Here is a 19,365-nt window from a genome sequence, read left to right on the forward strand (position 1 = left end):
ATTTAAAAAAAGTTTTGTTATCATTGTGTTATATCGTGTGTGACCATGTGCTGGATCGTTAGATATTTTCATAACATTTGAATGATAATTTTCATCAAAATGGCTTATTAAAAATTGAAATTTTGAAATTAAAGACGTGTAGACAGGACAACGTCTGTCGGATCCGCTAGTATATATATATATATATATAGATAGATAATGAACATAACGTATTCAATATTTTTTTCTGACTTTAAAAATTAGATTTAGGTATTTTCAGATGAACATAAGTCAATACTCATTATTATTTGTTGTAACTCATTTAGTTATTATATAAGCAAATTACAAGTAAGATGTGATAAACACATTTTATTTTAATGCAGTACTCAACTATCACAGCTTCTAAAAAAACGAAGAATTTTTCTCATTATGTATGTCTTCTTATCCTATGCATTCAATTAGATTTCCCGTCTATACACATAATATTGACAGTTCCAGGAACTTACACTTTACCGATACCGACAGTTGAAATTCAATATGCATAGATTGCATTTGGTTAGGCAGGAAACCGGCTGCAGGTTATTCAACTAACTTGTGTATTCTATGACAAAGTCATAACAAAGATTCGAAACATTCAATAGCCCTAAAACGTCATTTAATTTCATAGAGTAAATTGTGTCAGTTGAAGTACAACGTACGGAAATTCGCGTGTTGGATTTCGAGTGCAAATTAATTTTGTCCTCTTCCCTCTGGTGGGTTTTGAAGACCGATGGACCTCCATCATATGGCTATATTTGCATGCATTTATCGCGCTCCTAAACAAGACTGCTGCTTATACATTAATACAAACCACAGCGGTTTTCTAATGTTACAATTTTGTAAAATAAAAAAGAAAAAAAAATATATTTAGAACAGAGACGTTTGTGAGCGAGAAAAATTTCACCTGTCGTCGATCAGATGCTGGTACTAGAGCGATTTTTAACGTCATTAATAATTCAAAAAGTATTATTTTTACTTTTGTCATTTCACAAATTAAGTAATACAAAGTACCAAACCTCGTTTACCCGCAGAATAAACAACAGAAAAACATTTAACAAACTAAATCAAAGAAAATTATTATTTCTTGTATATTATAATTATAATTATTATTTACAGTTTACAGTAGTTTGCAATTACAAATATCAGGCAGAGATAATATCCACTCATTATGATTTCTGAAATGATTGAATATTTATCAATGACACTGTCAATCATTGTCAAGTGAGGCTGTTGTACAAACGATTTAAAAGAACATTCATAATGACTTTTGAAATTTGTATGGGTCCGTTTTGTGGTTACAAGATAAAAAGCGCGTCTATTTAATTTGTTAACTACGAAACATAATTTGATCTTGTGAAATCTAAGTGGCATTTAAACAAAATAATGTGTGTATAAGCATTCTGTTTAACCTTTGACTTGGTGCTTAAAGCTATGTGTGGAGTCCAGCATAAATGTTCCATCTTCGAACTTGTCCAGGCAATCAAATTGTAGAATATCGTTTTATTAATTAGAAATATATCTTGTATATATGTGTCACCAGATCACTTGTATACTTATAGAAAATGAGTTTAAAAAAAGCTCTTAACTTTTTGTATCAGCAGATATCATTAAATGACAGTTTATAAATAAAGCATTTATAATGTAATTAATGATAGCAAAAACGGATCATAGTAATTTTCTTCAATAATTTTAAGCACAATTGAAACTACTTATAAGCACATACAATAATACATAAAAATAGAATTGTATATTCTTATTTCAAATGGACGCATTGTTCAACTTGAGTTCCGGCCGAATGATTTCCGCAGTCCAAGCTATTGATTCCTTTTAAATCGAAATACAGTTAATAATTACAATTTGTCGACTGTCACTTGTCACGCAATGAAAACGCGTATGAAAGTATTTTAACAATTACTTTTTGTCGAAAATACAATAACATTGATAAATAATATACACGACCTCTCCAAATCTTAATAGTAAAACCTATCTAGGAAATAGATTTTAAATGCAAATATAAAAATCTATTATAACTATAACTTACTTCGCGTATATAAACGATTATGCATATAACAGTTTATATACGCGAACACTCGGTTTAGTAATTACTAAATCTTAAGCTAAAGTAATTCCTCATTGGTCACAATAGTGTCCAATTTGACGTTGACAGTTGGTAAATTCCTTTCAACGTTCTCCAGTTACTGATCCGTAGCCCGTTGATCTAGCATTTATTAATCGGCTTTACCATCGACAAAGACGGAGATCAACCGTAGTGCCGTAGTCACTTGTCTTCGTTGCATCACCGCGTTGAGTAATGATGTTATAACAGGATTGATATTATGTATTTATAATGTATTTCATGTTTCGTCTACGGCTGTTACGTTTGGATAGATTTATTTATCCATCATAAGTAATTTGTTACACTGCATGCATTGAAAAATGCATTTAATTTATCATTAATTTTGTAATTATTTGAAGTAGTGGTAATTGGAAAATGGCGCATAATATTTGTCTACAACCCATCTTACTCATAGTGTCTGTTTCACATATTCGGAGTAAGTTCCAAATAAGCTATTTATTACTTATGGGTAAGATAAACAGTATTTTTGACTTTTTCACGACAGTCAGATAGCGCTATTCGTCATGAAATGCGAAGTTACTTATTCGGAACTTTTATCTTTCAAATAATTTATGTGTTGCATAGCTATTTGGTGCTTTATCCATACATTGTGAAACAGGCCCTTAGAATCATTAATTATGAGTTAATTGTACGTAAGATATGTATAAAAAAGGATAATGGCAACACGATAACTTTTTGTTTAAAATGTTAAATTATAATAACCACTATTCGTTTTTAATAATAAAATAGTTTAAACAAAAACTTTCTTTAGCGCAAAAAATTTCGTCACCAAGACCACAGTGAGAATGTTCCAAAAAGGTGGAGAAACTAAGTGTTGTCGTGACATTTCGTGATACTTTTGTAACTTGTCGGCTTATGGTTCGTTGTTTTGTAATATTGCGCACTTTGACGTTTGATATTGAATTTAACACGTCCTACGTGTAAACGTATCACATTTGTACCATGCAAGTCTCATGACGCTTTCCTTTTCCTAGAACATTATTATTGTACCAAAATCCCGTTAATCCCGAGTACAAATCCGAATACCGAGAGTTTTTTCTCTCGGCCTACACCCTCTGTCTTCTTTACTGATGAGTAGCCAGGTTCGAATTTATTGACGTGGAGAAAGTGATACCTTGATGATCTTATGTTCCAAAATAAACGTATTTTTTTTAAATCGTTAATAAAGATTGACATTCATGACAGCATTGACATTTTATTTGTTTGGACTGCGGTAAACTCATTTTATATTGAAAAATTTGATAGCATTCTTTTATGTGTGTAATATGTGATGATAGTCCTAGTACTCATTGTAGTTCTAGTCTTGACAATAATTTTCAATATAATTACGTGTACCAAGTTAGTCCACAGTACCGTGATCACAATAACGAACGCGAATCCAACATTTCTCTTGACTTTCCAAGTTGAATAACCGCATTCATTCTATGACAGCGTGAAGTATGTAGAAACAGATATTCTGTAATTTCAGTAAATAATTCCACGATATTAAAAACCCATGTTTTCAAAAGTTCTATCTATACTGTTAAGAAGAATCATTTGAAGGTTTAACGTCAAAAAGACGTTATTATTATTTTATATTCCATTCATACAAAAAAAAACGTCATGGGTTATGACTAAAAGTCATATTTTCCGAATTTTGTATAGAATGATCTCTCAATCTTGATAAACTGGGTTAAACAAGAAAACTATTGCTGAAATGACAAAATGCTTTACATTCACACGCCATTTCTTTTTAAATAAAGTTACTATAACGTTAAAAATTTTGCACAATCTTTGATTTAAATTTTGTTTTAAATTTTAGGCATATTGATAAAACTTTAAATTAATCATTTGAATATATAATAATAAATAATAAACCCAATTTTAAATCGTTATAAACTGTGAAAATATAATTTTCACAAATACACAAACTATAAATTACTAACTTGTCTATTGCCACAAAGTGACCCTGTGGTCTAGAATCTAGACGGGAGAAAGTCTAGCTTTTATCTAATTGCCCAGCAATTTATGGGTTTTCACCCATTACTTTGCTCGTTTGTTAAATTTTAAACATCTAGTTAATGAAAGTTTCTTTAGGTAGATACATTTTCATGTAAAATTTAAATTAATTTACTAATTATTATAAGATAATCCATAAACATGCACTAATGTGACTAATTTTTGCTCTCATTTATTTGTATATACACAATTATATAAATACAGTCATACACATAAATGTGGCAAAAATTTTAAATTTGCACATTGAAATTGTTGTAAAACTGTTGATTATTTATTGTTGTGAACGATTGTGATTGAAGATTGAGATGGAAAGTGCACCTAGGATTCACACACACACCGATGGATGCCCTACTTTGCGTACGCAATCCCTTGGCTATACAAGAATGCAAACGCCGCGTATGAAAATTTATGTTCGAAAATTCCTACATTTTATAATAGGAAATAAATCTAAATAATTTAATCTACTTAGTTCTGATGTTAATCATAATAATAAAAAATAAAATATAAATAATGCTATAGTTCTATTTAAAATATTTGCCTACCTTATTGAGATTCTTTTTTTTTATCCAAAAAAATATGGATACATTTAAAACGTAAGTAACATGTTAATTTAATTTTGATTATGTACAAGATTTCAACATAACGAAGTCTAACGATAGAGTCAGCAAATATATAATTAATTTAAATTTATAATTCGCATCTCAAATACTTGTGGGTTGGTAAGGTCGACTGGTTTTACCCAAAGAGACAAGTTTCCGAAATGTCATTCGATAGTAAACATATGCCTGGTCGTACCACTTGGTAACATGTACTTATTTATACACAATATATACATTTCTATTAATAAAACAAAGCTTGACAATAAAATGGAGATTTCTTCCTTTTGACATTGAATTTTAATATTTTTTTTTACTTTTGGTTACTATACTGTTGGCTTAAAAATATGAAACTTACTATATATAATTATAAAAGCTTAATATTGGTTCATCCTAACATTTTACATATTTAAATCACATATTGTAATAAATATCATCTTATCACTACAAAAATATCCGTAAATATATGAAATAATATAATATCCTTGAACATTATTTTTCCATTCATTGCATTTTTATATTTTCTTTTAGAGGCAAGTAAGAGAACGTAATGCATTTTGTCACTTTTTAGATCCAAAACAACTGGCTATCTCTTAAAGCTGCACTGTATAGGTAAGTATTAATTGCGCTCCAAAAATAAAACACATCTGGGCACAGCTTATTATAAACTAACTAACCGCTAAGCTAACGCTGGTACGTAATATACTAAGTAATATGTCTCTTCCATCACCTATTACGAGAGTAAAATATGTACGAGCCACGACAGCTTAATTAATAGAAAAATAATCCTCTTATATGACATACTTATCTGCATATTTATTTAGAAATTACACCTGAGGCGTAGAAAGAATATCCAATTTAGTTCACATATACTTTCTAACTAATATTGCGATGACTGACCATACCTTTTTGTCTAACTTATTAATTGATAATGAACTCTATTCAAAAGCTGGAATATGCATTTTTTAATGACAACATCTCTGATCAGTATCTAATTATGAATGTTATTGCTGTTCAATTGCTTCACACGGCTTTTATTGCATTCAATATACGTGTAACTTTTTGAAAAGACTTAAATATAGCCAATATAATAAAGATCGAAGATACAAGAAAAAAATATTATATTTGTCGCAAAGCAATGTTGGTTTAATTGCTACCACAAGCATTTATGTATTAAAAAATCCATGACAAACATTCTGTCTAAGACAGTTTTAAAAGCATATATACATACATAAACACAATAGCCGAAATTTCAATACCCGATTTAAGTGTCGATTTAAAGTGGTAAATCATTGTATTATTTTAATATTGGGCAAATAAAGTCACAGTCTAATAAAACATTAATCAACATCAAGGTAAATGTAATCTCTTTTATTACTAGATTACTTCTTAATGTTTCTAATTTTCTACTAATGTATTAAAAATAAATTGATTTCCTGTTTCGGTACCAAGGCTATTGGTCTTATTTTAATTAAAAATAAATATGCCCTCTAGCACAATATTATTGAGAAGATAATTTCTGTTAAGATAATTTTAAAATGTCCAATAAATATTTTTGAATAAATGTATGGCAATGATATTTATTGAATACTCAGTTACTTATCTATATAGAGAAAGCGATAGGATTAAGTCGTTGTTCCAATATAATCGTTTCTACGCCAGAAAGCTAATTTAATCATTATTATTATTTCATAATTATGTCTTTCGTATTAAATCATAAAAATAGCTGATAAGGGCCCAATCCTTCCCATAAATACCAAAATATATAAATTTCCTTGCCATGCAACTTATACAGATAACTATTTATTTTATAAAAAAAATACCAGAATAATCTACATAAAAATAATAAATATAAAAATTATTTCAAATTCCCACACATATTTTGCATACTTTAATTATAAGTTAGATTTAGTACTGAAATTGAATGGAGACAAAAACAATCTAAAAACAGTTTTTTATTATCTTTTTTAGAGATATTCACAAGTAAACGACCTTTCAATGTAAACCAGATTAAACGATCTATTGCAGGATGTCGTGATTTCTTCTCAGCGATAGCAAATTTATATTTATAATATTGGAATCATATATTGAGAAGTAGTGAAACAAAAATGTCGACGTCTTGTGGTAATTAGCAAATAAATACCTTTTCCTAATATATACATTTTTCGTAAAAGATTTATTAATTTAAAAATAAATTAATGATATTTAGATAGATCCGGTTCAGGGTCAGATTTGAAGATTCAACGACTAAAATTAATATACATCACCAAAGTCATTATGTTTTCAAAGTGGATTATTAGCATATATCACCTTTATTTCTTGAATCATATTTAAAATTGAGAATTTAATTGAAAAGGTCAAACTATCTTATTATTCTTAGTATGAGCAAATTTAAAATTTTGTTACTATTAATGAAAGTTTTTGTGTCGTACGTATATGTAATAATCAAATTATATTTGAGACTTCCGCTTCCACGCGGAAAGAGTACTAATGAGTTTATTATATTTATTAGTATTATTTATTTATTATGATAATATTAAGTTATATACCATTTCTTATCGTGAATATACAGAAATTTTACGATACTATTCCAATGATATAGGTTCGTGTTTGTATAGTTCGAAACGATCCTGCATGGCACTGCTCAATTTTTTAATTTTTAATAATATTATTATTATAAAAAAGTATTACTCTATTAGGACATATCCAGCATTACCAATTGACAAACAATGTCTGGCATATAATTATTTAATGTGATAAATCTTCTGCATACCAAAGCATACAAATAATTTAAATACTTAGCCCGCTAGAGTTAGAGAGAACAACATAACGTAAAATAATCTGTGGTGTTGATTTTCCTCGATGTCGTAACAGTCGCCGTGTTGTAACTTTAGCAACTGGTCCCACACCCAACGAATGCTTAATCTCAACTGTATATATTAATATACATTAATATAAACTGTATGTGTAGCTAAATCTTAAGATAATAGTTTTTTATATGAAAATAAATCTTTGTATTACTAATGTTGTATGCGTGTACTCAAGATATAAAATTGAAAGTGCCGGATACGTAAATATACGCGGTAATCAATCTTATTTATGCAGACATAATGCACGTTTTTGCATATAATAGACACAAACGCTTCTCAAATCCTTTATTAGATAATAGTTAAAGTACCGAAATTATTCTCTTCCGACGACCTTAATACTTACTCGGAAAAGTATACATGAGAATGTATCAATTATTAAGTGCATTTGATTATTTACTTAATTTTTAAGTTATTTCATTCAATTCCAGAATATAAAATATTGTCGCCGTGTAAAATAACATTATATTTGTTAATAATAAAAAAAATCCGAGTAAAAGTAAATGCATAGATCTTTAAGTGATTGTAAAGCGAGAGAGCTAATAAGGAACCAAAGGGAAAACGATAAAATTCGAAGACCACACTTCAATCGTAGAAAATATTTGCCGAAAAAAGTTTGGCTTGTGTCTATAAGTAATTAAATAAATAAATCTATCAAAGGAGCGTAAATGACCTTATCTTGTATCTGTAATAATATTTTAAATCGTAATACGTACCTAAAATAAATATTGTCTATAGAGTTACGATTACCCGGGCTATTAGCTTTCTTTTGTTCAACTTTTATGTACGATTTTAAACCTAAATGCATTGATATAAGGACATTTGATATATGTTTTAAATGTGTTGAAATTTTATTGATGGATACTTATCGTGGGACTTTCGTTTCGCTAACTGAATCATTATGGCTTTTGTTAAATTCAAATAGCGTTGTCGTGGGACTATTTATATTCAATACATTGTACAACGTCAATAATCACACCCAAATTATAGTATATAAAAGTTTTGCTGGTCATATTTTGAGTATTTTTTTAAGATTTGGCGTAACAAAATAACTATAATTAATTTAAATAGCAAAACAACGTTTCATTGATTAGCTTGTTTCAATATATGTATCTTATTATTTAAAAAAAATTGCCTACAAGTTATAAGATATTAAAATATTTTTAATGAACAATATTTTTCGATATTTTGATTTTTTAAGATTATATGAGTATTAATGGAACTGTATTTTTATTCATTTGGATATCCAATTGTTACTAATTCTAAGATATATAACACATATAACTAATCAGTGATTGATTTCAGTAGAACATATGAAATGTATGTGTACATTGAGGCTCTTGAGCCTTACTAACCAGGGGCTTATTAAAGATTTAAGTTGGCGCCTGGTAGACAATACCAGTGACCCAAAAGCTGGTTTTTTCCGCGTCCAAAAAGTATCTTAATACGGCAAGGAAATGCTACCAGCGTTACACTGCCACGGGGATCAAACTATTTCTAAAATTTGTTTTATTTTTCTATTATCAATTTGAATTGATATTATTAATATGTAGGTTAAGAATATTGTCTTTGTGTATGAATAAATTATATTTGGATTTAGTAATAATAATTGTTTTTCCATGTTACTACTATTACCGTGTAATTTTGTAGGAATATGAATTCAATTATATTTTGAACATACAACATTTAAACCTTCACTTGTTCCTTCAACTTTAAGATAAAATCTTGCTTGAAAAGTTGTTTGACCTACATTAAGGTGTCCAATTCAGTTAAAATATTGTATATAAAGTGTAAGTAATTTTGATGACAGAGCATTATCAGCTACCATTATTTAACGCGGGCAAATGTTAACTGTAACTGAATTCTAAGAAAAGGTACAAGCGATCATTAATATCCTTTGAAAATATCGACGAACCTTAAAATTTAATTTTACATAAAACATGCTATTTTGTGTATTTATTTATTTATAAATTAGTAACATTACGCACGCATTAACGCAGTTTTGAATGCTCAGACTAAAATTTTTAGGAACTAAAACTGCTACAGATGCTTCCATAGTCAGCGAATATTGCTCTTGAGGTTGCATATGTAACTCACCGCTTTTATGACTCTAATATTAATTTATTCAAATTATACAAATAATATTAACATATCACCCATAAATATGCGCGTTGGTCACAAGGCAATATTACGAAACCAAATGGGCATATATTACGAAACTGCGAATTTTTCTTATTATATCATAGAATATGGTAAAATAGTTTTTGTGACATAAATTTGAATATTTTATACACAAAATGTGTGTTTTAATTATATTATTTAAATTTTTCAGAGATCTACCCTACTATTAAGAGATATCAATACTAAATATTAACAAAATAAATGACGAAACAACGTAGCAATAAATATAATTTATTATATAACCACGCTAAATAGAACAAATTAAATGATTTATCGAAATATTTAATTATTTAATAAACCAAATCGCGACAAAAAATTATGCCATAGCAAAATTGTTTATGAAAAACTAAAATCTATAGAAATTTATCCACAGTATAAAAAATATTTTGAAATAAGTGAAGAAACTACATTGAAAAGACCTCAACGCGTTCGCGCGTTGATGTCTTATTAATGCGCGAATGACAATGGTTTCCGCCATTACCACAATAATTAAACTCATAATTAAACCACAAACCATTAGTAACATTCTTTACATTTGTTAATTAATATGCAATTTGTTTGTTTTAAATATATTCAAATCCAGTTCCTTGCTTGACACGTAACGAATTTTCAGTTCCTCATTTTTTATAACAAGACTTCCGCATTGGGACGCAAATTGTATAATCATTAAAACACTCACCGTTTGCAAAAACTCTTTGGAAGGTGAAAGTGATGGGCGAAGCTATTTGCAAACGTCACTGGCACATAACACAATCACAGATTCGAAAAATAAAATTCACAGAGGTGTTCTATTTTTAAATATTAAGGGTTGTACGGGGTGTACGCGGCAGTACAGTGCGCGATACAGCGGCGGGCGGGCGCACGGAACGACTGGCGGCAAGAGACTGCGCACTCCCACCATTCACGACCGAATTCGAAATACTAATCACCTTGCTATCGACGGTGATTGAATCACAAGAGATGGGATGTAGCGACATCAAATCTGAATTGATATAAAATTAAAATAAAAGATTTTTATTCCTCTCATCTTCTTTCTTTTAATTTAAACCTAAAATTGATGTCCTTTAAAAAATTCTAATTAAGGTTTGGTCAGTCCCAAATTTAAAGTTGTGGTTAATTGATTTCAGAAATATGCCACAAGGTAAAATTACAGAATTCCGGTATTCATATAGAAAATTCATTAACCTAAAATGATTTATAATCTATCTTATAAATAATTTTTTTATTATAAAATTATTTTTTCACTCAATTTCTTATTGTTTAGACCACAACAAAATTGGGTATGTCACGGATCTTAATGACGTCTGTCATTTCTCCCACACCTTAAGGTCACAAAAACGACCCAACTATTTAGTAGTGATACTATGATGTCTCATACCTTATTTTGAGCTTTTCCGGAATCAGATCCTTGGAACAAAAGGTCATTACTATCATGACTTTATTGTAATTCAAAATCAAGAATTGCTTATTTTTAGATCTCTTTGTATAGAGCTGAAAATAATGGTAAAAAATTTTACCTTACGTTTAAATAGTAATTTACTTTTTATGATGGATTCGTGCAACACGTTTTAAAGGAAAATATAATTATGTTCAACCCTTATATACTTGAAACCGATTATTATTATGTAGTTGTGCTTTTTTATAGGACACGGGAAAAATTGGCCCTGGCTAACGTCAGAAATCGCTGTTCAAAAACACTCACACTGTCTTAACGGTCTATATTTGTATGTAAATTTATATGTTTATATGTTTACAAAAATGTGTGGGATAAAATCTTAATAATCTTAGTTCACCGTGGGATGTGTTATTATAAAAGAATTACCTTCAACTGCACTGATATTATAATTTGTTCTTAAAAAGTATGCTTTAAATTTCTTCAACTTGAATCGTATATAAAAAAACAATACTTAATTTTTATATGTATACCATAAAATTGTTACAAAGATATTCTATTAAGAATGTTATTTGAAGAAAATTTTAAATATGGCAATCATCAAAGCATCGTGTGTTTTGCAGACATCGAAACCGCGACCCTGGACGTCCCACGTCTCCAATAGCAATTAGAGACACCAGTATATTTGCACCGACGTCGTGTCAAACTACAACAAGAATTATTATAGGACAGCTATACACGTTGCAACATAACGAAACTTAAGAGATTTTTAATGACTTAATTTAACTTCTGTTCTAAAAATATTTAGAAAAGATTTTAAGTATTTAAAAATAGTTATATAGTTTGATAATATATATTATTGTAAGTTTTACTTGCTATACAGCTAGCATCATTTTTCATTTAAAGACCTAGTAATAGGTGTCATTAGATGTCTATGAGTAAAATAAAAATAGCATTAATCCTTAGTAGAAACTGGTAAGAAGGGAAACTGGTAGTAATTTTCTTTGTTTCTAATCTATCTTATTAGATCAAAAAAAGTAGTGAAGCATCTGTTTAAATACTGGGACATATAGAACACACTACTGCTACATAAAAAGCCGAAAATCTTGCTTTTCCACTTTAACTATTACGTCATTTCAGTAAAGAAAATCTTATAATGATTCAAAATTTCTTAAAACAAAAATTGTCCTTACCTTGACTAGACTTCCAATTGAATCATAGTTCCGTATATCGACAGCCTTTTGCCATATGATCGTGTCAACATTTGGCATTGGCCTACATGTAACCAATTCAATATTCGATTACAACAGAGGTGACGAATATCACTTGAGTGTAATTAACGTGTCTAAATAACGCCCCTAAACATAAGAGTTTAAGTTTAATCACGACGTAAAGAGGTGTAACGTCCATCATTTCTACTTTTATAAGTCACGTACTTATACGTGTTAAAGATTAAACCAGTGGTGCTACAACATAGTCTCAGATATCTTAAGTCTCTCTTTTTTATTTAAGGCAAGTAGATGATAATGCTTCTGTGCTTGACAGTCATCAACCACTTTTAAATCTAAAGTTGACGATGTTGTCCGTCGCCATACAAAGAATATTAAATATGCACTATGAAAAATCCAGGCGGTAGAAAGGTCTCGGGGTCGAGAGGCGCACTCACAACCTATTTATCTCTTTACTCCATATTTGTTTGGCGTAAATATATTTTACAGAGCTTTAAATAATATAATGGATATTCCATTATATAAACTTCGAAATAAAACTTTTTATAAGTAAAATACCCTTAAAATTGTGTTATTATGTAAATTACAGTATATAGTTTTGAAAAAAAAATATTTTTTTAATTAAACGTACTGTATATTTTTTCGTAATGTCCGTATATTTTAACGAGTCCTGTTGGTTTGTATATTCTTTACTTAATATTAGACTACATTTGAATAAATATTAGTTACAGATTATGTCACGTCATGTATATACATACATGTCCTTGTGCTTTGGGCAATCCCAGAAAACACGAGATACCGCGATGTGTCATCACAAAGGACGTATCAAAATAGGTGACCGGTCATATCTGAATTTACTTAATTGACCTTGGTGTGGTGTGGTTAGAGGGAATGTCTTAATTATCGCTGGGGTGAAATACATTCTAGTGATTAATTATTTTATAAAATATTCATAAAATAAGAATTTCCCAGTTTTAAGCTTGAAATCGAACAAATTTTGAAGATTTCGTTTTAGAGTAAGTAAAATTTAAAAATTACTTGAAACTGTTTCCTGATCTATACAAACTACAAATTAAAATCAGGTACCACTGTACACAATAAAAATATAAAAACAAAAAACTGTCGCAAGTCTGTCATTAACAAGATGTTGTTGAAAGACCTCTTGTGATATTATATATTCGAGCATCAAGAGTATTTATTTGTTTACGAGTATTTTCTGAATACCCAGCTTTTAATAGTATTAAATGTCTCAAATTCCCTTAGTAAATAGGGTAAGTTCAAAGCGTTTCAAATAGTTACAAATATTTCACACATAATTGTCAAACTCAAACACAATACTTGGATAGGAATATATGTGAATGTATTTCAACTTAAAAGGTCGTGTTCATTAAGATGATTTCACGGAATAGATTTCAAATATAATTATATTTAACAGTTAGAATATGGATGTAACCAGCATTCATATTTAAAGTTTCACACATCACAGCACTATTATAAGAAGTATGAATTGACATTTAAAATAGTCGAAGTGCATTTTTACTAATGACACTGAATTACATACGAATAAAATAATTTTAAAATGCCGCGCTAACAAAGGTCATGTCTAAGAGAAAATCTAAATATATGAATAGAGAAATATATACAACATAACTGATGTGAAGCCTTAAGGAAATTAAATAACATCTAGCTATAGAATACATCATTCTTCGGGAAAAATATGATTTTTAAAGCGTTAGTTAAAGTTCAAGGTTAAATTTACTAGAGTCCTTTAGGATTTCAATGAAGAATGATGAATATTTTTCATTCATACCGATGAACCGAGAATTGATATTGTTTCTGTGTATGTGCATTTTTAATGAACTAGTAGTGCGTCCCGGCTTTGCACGGGTGGACATTTGTTTTTTAAAGATTTTTTGTAGGTATTAATTTATTCTTTAAGGTGGTCAATTTTTTTTTGTTCTATCATGAATCGTTGCAGCGGATACGATGAAAGATATGTAATAGGCATTTTTTTACATCTTGGCTAACATTATTGTAGTATTAGTATGGTTATTTTTTCTTTCAAGTAAAGTATAGCTTTTATGTTTGCTTTGTACGTTGTATTTACATATAAATCATTCCTTTTTATAATATTAGTATAAGTCAACCTCCAATATCGAACCTCCGGGTATACAGTTTATAAGTGTTGTGTGATAGTGATCACACAGATGATAAACAATTCTTACATTATATATTTCTAGCTGTTCAATTGATTTTCACTGAGATAGATAATAGGAAAAAAAACTTTTAAGCGCGTTTTAAGGTAAAATGTAAAATAATTTGGTTAAGCCAGAACCGACGCGAATTCTTCGAAAATTTTCCTGTCGCCAAACATTATGAGAGCTGGACAAACATAACATCATTTTGCACATTTTTAGCGCATGTTTAATTTCCGCTAAGATCTGTATAAGAATGAGTTGTTCCTTATAAGGCAGTGAGGTCATTAACCCTACGCTTAGATATCATTTTCCTTTTATGAGAACGTGACATCATGCTCCCTACGCGGTGTTATCTTAATTTATAACCTCTGGACACGTATCTGTGGGTTTCTAATTAGCAAAATGTGTTACATGAAATAATTAAATTCTTAAGGCGCTTTCATGTTTTCTTTTGATACAAAGAAAACACAATGGTATATTTTGAGATTGTGTGTCGGCTAATTACATCTTTTTAAAGCCGTAGTACCTTATAATTTGACGTTATTAAAAATCATCTTTTAGTACATTTGTCGTGTACTAAAAGATGTCGTGGCAGGTCTATCTAACTATGAGCAAAGTATTCGAAAATGTCACTATGTTAAATAACATTTTCCGGACCATATACTGGTCGTTTATATTAATCTGATGCTTGAACAGTACATTGTGAGCAATTTCTTTGTAAAATAAACATTAAACTAAAATAAAACCATTTACATCTGAATATTCTTCCATTATACTATACAAATTAAATGTATACAAGCTATTCAATTTCAAAGCCTTTATTTCAACTAATACAAGAGGAAGTTTACAAGTATATATATGTTTATTTAAAAAAAAGACAACAAGCTATACAAAACTTAATTAATATAACGTTCAAACAACAAACTCGAATCAAGAATCAAATTGAAACCATCTCATATGCAAACAATTTAATCGGCAATAACTTTGCACACGCACAATAACGATTAAAATTAAAATTGAATATTTATTATACTTCCCCAAATTCACGATATATCACCGCGGAAGACCATTAAAAAACTATTCCTCACAACATGCTAACAACTTTTCAATTTGCTTTTATGATATCGCATTTATCGATATGTTTAAACCAAGTTTTTTTGTTAAGACATGGGTGGTAGACATTTCAAATGTTTTTTATATCCTTGGATGAGCACCTGATGTGACTAGACATGTAAATTGATTTGATTGTCTGATATTACGTATATTGATATATTTCTTTAGAGTTCAGAGAACAAGTTGTAATAAGCCAGGACTATCGAGTGGTGAGCGACCGTTTATGTTTTCAAAGAACATGTCTTTCTTATTATCCCTCGAAAAACATCGTACCAATTCTGAAAAGGTTGTTACGGAGCTTCTCGAGAAAGCGTTGCCTTCTAACCGTTTGAGTGTCCACGGGCATCAGATAAAACAAGGTAACACTTAACATTTGTCCCCTTATTCCAGTTCTATATTTAAAAAACCTGAAAGCTATTATTAATTTCCCAGAGACGTTAAATAATTTGAGAACAACACAGATCTTATTAAAATATATAGAAATATATATGATCATTCTTTATACAGTTTTACAACCCGGAAATAATTAAAATGTACTCTGTGCTTTTTTAAATAAATCGCTTGAGGCGCCGATATCGTGGCATTGATGATACATCATATATAAATCATTACTGGAGCAAACATAACTGAGCGAATACGTCTTCGGGAAACTATTATATTACTGTATTCCGTATTCTAAAACCTCAATATTAATAAATTTATTTATACATTTCTACCAAAAATAAACGATACCTTCTCAAAGTAATCTATATTTTCTATTGAGTGACAATATTCACCAACGGAATTTATGAAACTTACCATCACAATTGGACGGACATGTAACCAAATTCCATATACTATTATAGCCACATTTTTTGTAAATAAATAAATGTTTAGCCACACCGTACTAGGAATAATGATCGTAATATATTGAGTGCTAATAAAATAAATACATATTCAAAATATAATTATTGAAGTTATACTTCTTTTGGCGCGATGGAGAAAAATGACGTGAGTGATTACGATGCGCGCGCACATCATCAACTAAATTCGACATCGTAAATTTAAGTCTAGGTGGCATTGAAGTCGATAACTATGTTCAAATTGTATATTCTAGTATTTCTTATTTAGAACACGTGTTTCGTAACAGTACAATTAAACAGTGTGGATAAATAAATATTATTTTGGTGTTTTTAAAACAATTTCATATACGACGTTGATAGTATTTACTAATAATTTATTTATTTAAAAAAAATCGTTTTGACTAATTTTAAGATTTATCGTCAATCACTACTGCATTTTAGTTATTTTTTTTCCATACACCAAAGAAGTATAACTCCTAACCCGTGTACATAAGTACACACACTCTTTTTTATTATATAAATATTATTTACATTAGCTTGAATTAACTAAATGCGGACAATTGACATAAGGAAATTCTTCGACAACATCGCATATTTGCGCGTTTGCTTATCAAAAAGCAGTTTCACAGCCATATATTTCACTCGCACATGAGTTGCGTAAAAAGGGGCCATCATTGTATACTTAACGGTTCATTGTTCAATGTTTAATCGAGGGGACAAATATGTTTTTGGACGGTGTAACGTAGGTGGCGCATTTTGCGGACCTTGAAATCTGTAGCACGCGATAAAGCCTTTATCGTAAAGACGAAAGGGTCAAAGTTGATTGTAACAATGAAAAGTTATTTTTGTAATTGTTGTTTTTTTTATGGAAACCTGGTATTTTGATACACGTATGTTATATGCGGTAACCGTTAAAGATTTGCGGATAACTGCACTGTCAGAAGCCTTTTATGTGTTAACTATGGTATTAATCCAGGATGAAGCTTGCGATACTAACCAAAATGTTTCACTATTTTACCTTAAAACTGTTAGCATAATTAGAAAAATAGTTATTTTTATATGCATTATCGTGTCACAATGTTTGTCCCATACTACTCCGAAACGGCTCGACCGATTCTTATGAAGCTTTTTATGCATATTCAGTAAGTCTGAGAATTGTCTACTATCTTTTTTTTAACCCCCTAAGTGATTGGAATTGTCCACACCAAAAAAAAAAGTTTTATGTTTTTATGGTATACAAAATTACATACAAATACTCTTAATTTACATCAACCCATATTTTTTATTTGTGACACGCACTTCTGCGTCGGTTCATTGATTATTCTAAAGGTAGATCAATCAGTCAGATCCGTCCTATCCTATCAATAACCATTAACCATGTAGCCACATTTTATAAGCATCGGATTTTGCCCTAATATTAAAACATTATTTGAGTACAAAATACGCGCACATTCCAAAGCTTCTTGAGCATTTTAAAGCTATCGCAAAAGGTACAATTTCTCTACACACTTTTGGCTTTCGCTTATCGTTGTGCGTCCTCGACATTGAATTACAGTTACGTTCAAGGAAACAGAATGTCTGGATCATATATCGTGCCGCGGGGGGGATGACACAATTGTTTGACCGAATTATCCGGCTATCGGTACTCTGTGATGTAATTTTGCTTGTGACTCAAATGGATAATTAAAACTCGATAATACTGTGTAAGTCAATATTTGTTGGGCGATCGTGCGATTATATTCGTGTTTAATTTTATTTACAGGTTCTTGTTAAAATTATTGAAATAGCATCCGTAGTACTGCAGAAACAGCAACAATCCGACATGGGTTACATCCAAATAGACGTGTTTTTGGTACAGAAGGCTGATCGTCTACTTCTTGTCTATTAGAAAAAACAAATGACTATGAAACTAAAACAGAAATCTGAGGTCTAAAAGTAAAATATAATACTTTGTTTTTTAGGATAGCAGAAGTTTATAACTATTACGAATCCATGTATTTTTGTCTTTCGTATTCGATTCTAGTGATTTTGAATTGAATGCTTCTTACATATTGTTATAGAATGTTATTGATTTCTAGAATGTTTTATAATGCCGTTTTTATAAGATACGACCACGTCTGTAAAAGAGCCTATTGAAATACGAATAAATTAAATATGTTCCAAATAATTTGGGTCAATATTTAATCACACATCTTCTTTGACCGGAAATATTCGAGACGTCATATTTTTACTGGTTGTGTAATCATGAACCGTACGGTGCTTAATGTGAAATTAATATAATTATTCTGCAATCAAAATTATTTTTACATGTTTAACTTATCTGCAATTACATTTACATTATTGAATATTACAAAGCCGTTATACGTGAAAGATTAAAGGATTTTAAAGACTATTTTTGACAACTTAACCTACAGAGATATAGATCTTTATAAGTTTTTAATATAGTAAAATATACGTTTTTGATCTAATTAAGTAAAAGCACCAAGAATGTTTTACCATAGTCACACTAATGCTAAGCAATGCTTACACTGTACCTAAGTAATAATTTCTAATTGTAACTAAATTATTTCATACTATATGTTAAAAGTTAAAATAGGTTTATCCTTACCTATAATAATATGATGTCCCCGTCAGCTGTCGTATGAATGAATGCGATGCGATGAACTTAGTAACGGTTTTCACCAGTGCAATTTTGATAGTGTAATTGACAAAGATGGTTAATTCAATATATATAAATCGGCTATATCGAAAATTATTTTTAAAAGTTCGCAAAAATATCATGTCATAATATTT

The 19,365-nt window shown here is 29.6% G+C and overlaps 1 protein-coding gene across 2 annotated transcripts in view; it reads right to left on the minus strand.

Annotated features, from left to right (window-relative positions):
* Nucleotides 1-19,365, minus strand: part of LOC111003893 — a 125,027-nt gene that overhangs the window by 65,110 nt on the left and 40,552 nt on the right. Inside the window, exon 1 of one of the 2 annotated variants that reach the window (XM_022274649.2) lies at nucleotides 10,477-10,702. The exons of the other annotated variant lie outside the window; for it this stretch is intronic. The gene's annotated coding sequence lies outside the window, so the exon portion shown is untranslated. Of the gene's footprint in view, nucleotides 1-10,476; nucleotides 10,703-19,365 lie in introns of those variants that run through there. 2 annotated transcript variants of the gene reach the window in all.

This window comes from Pieris rapae, chromosome 1, assembly GCF_905147795.1.
Source record: "Pieris rapae chromosome 1, ilPieRapa1.1, whole genome shotgun sequence".
NCBI lineage: Eukaryota > Metazoa > Arthropoda > Insecta > Lepidoptera > Pieridae > Pieris > Pieris rapae.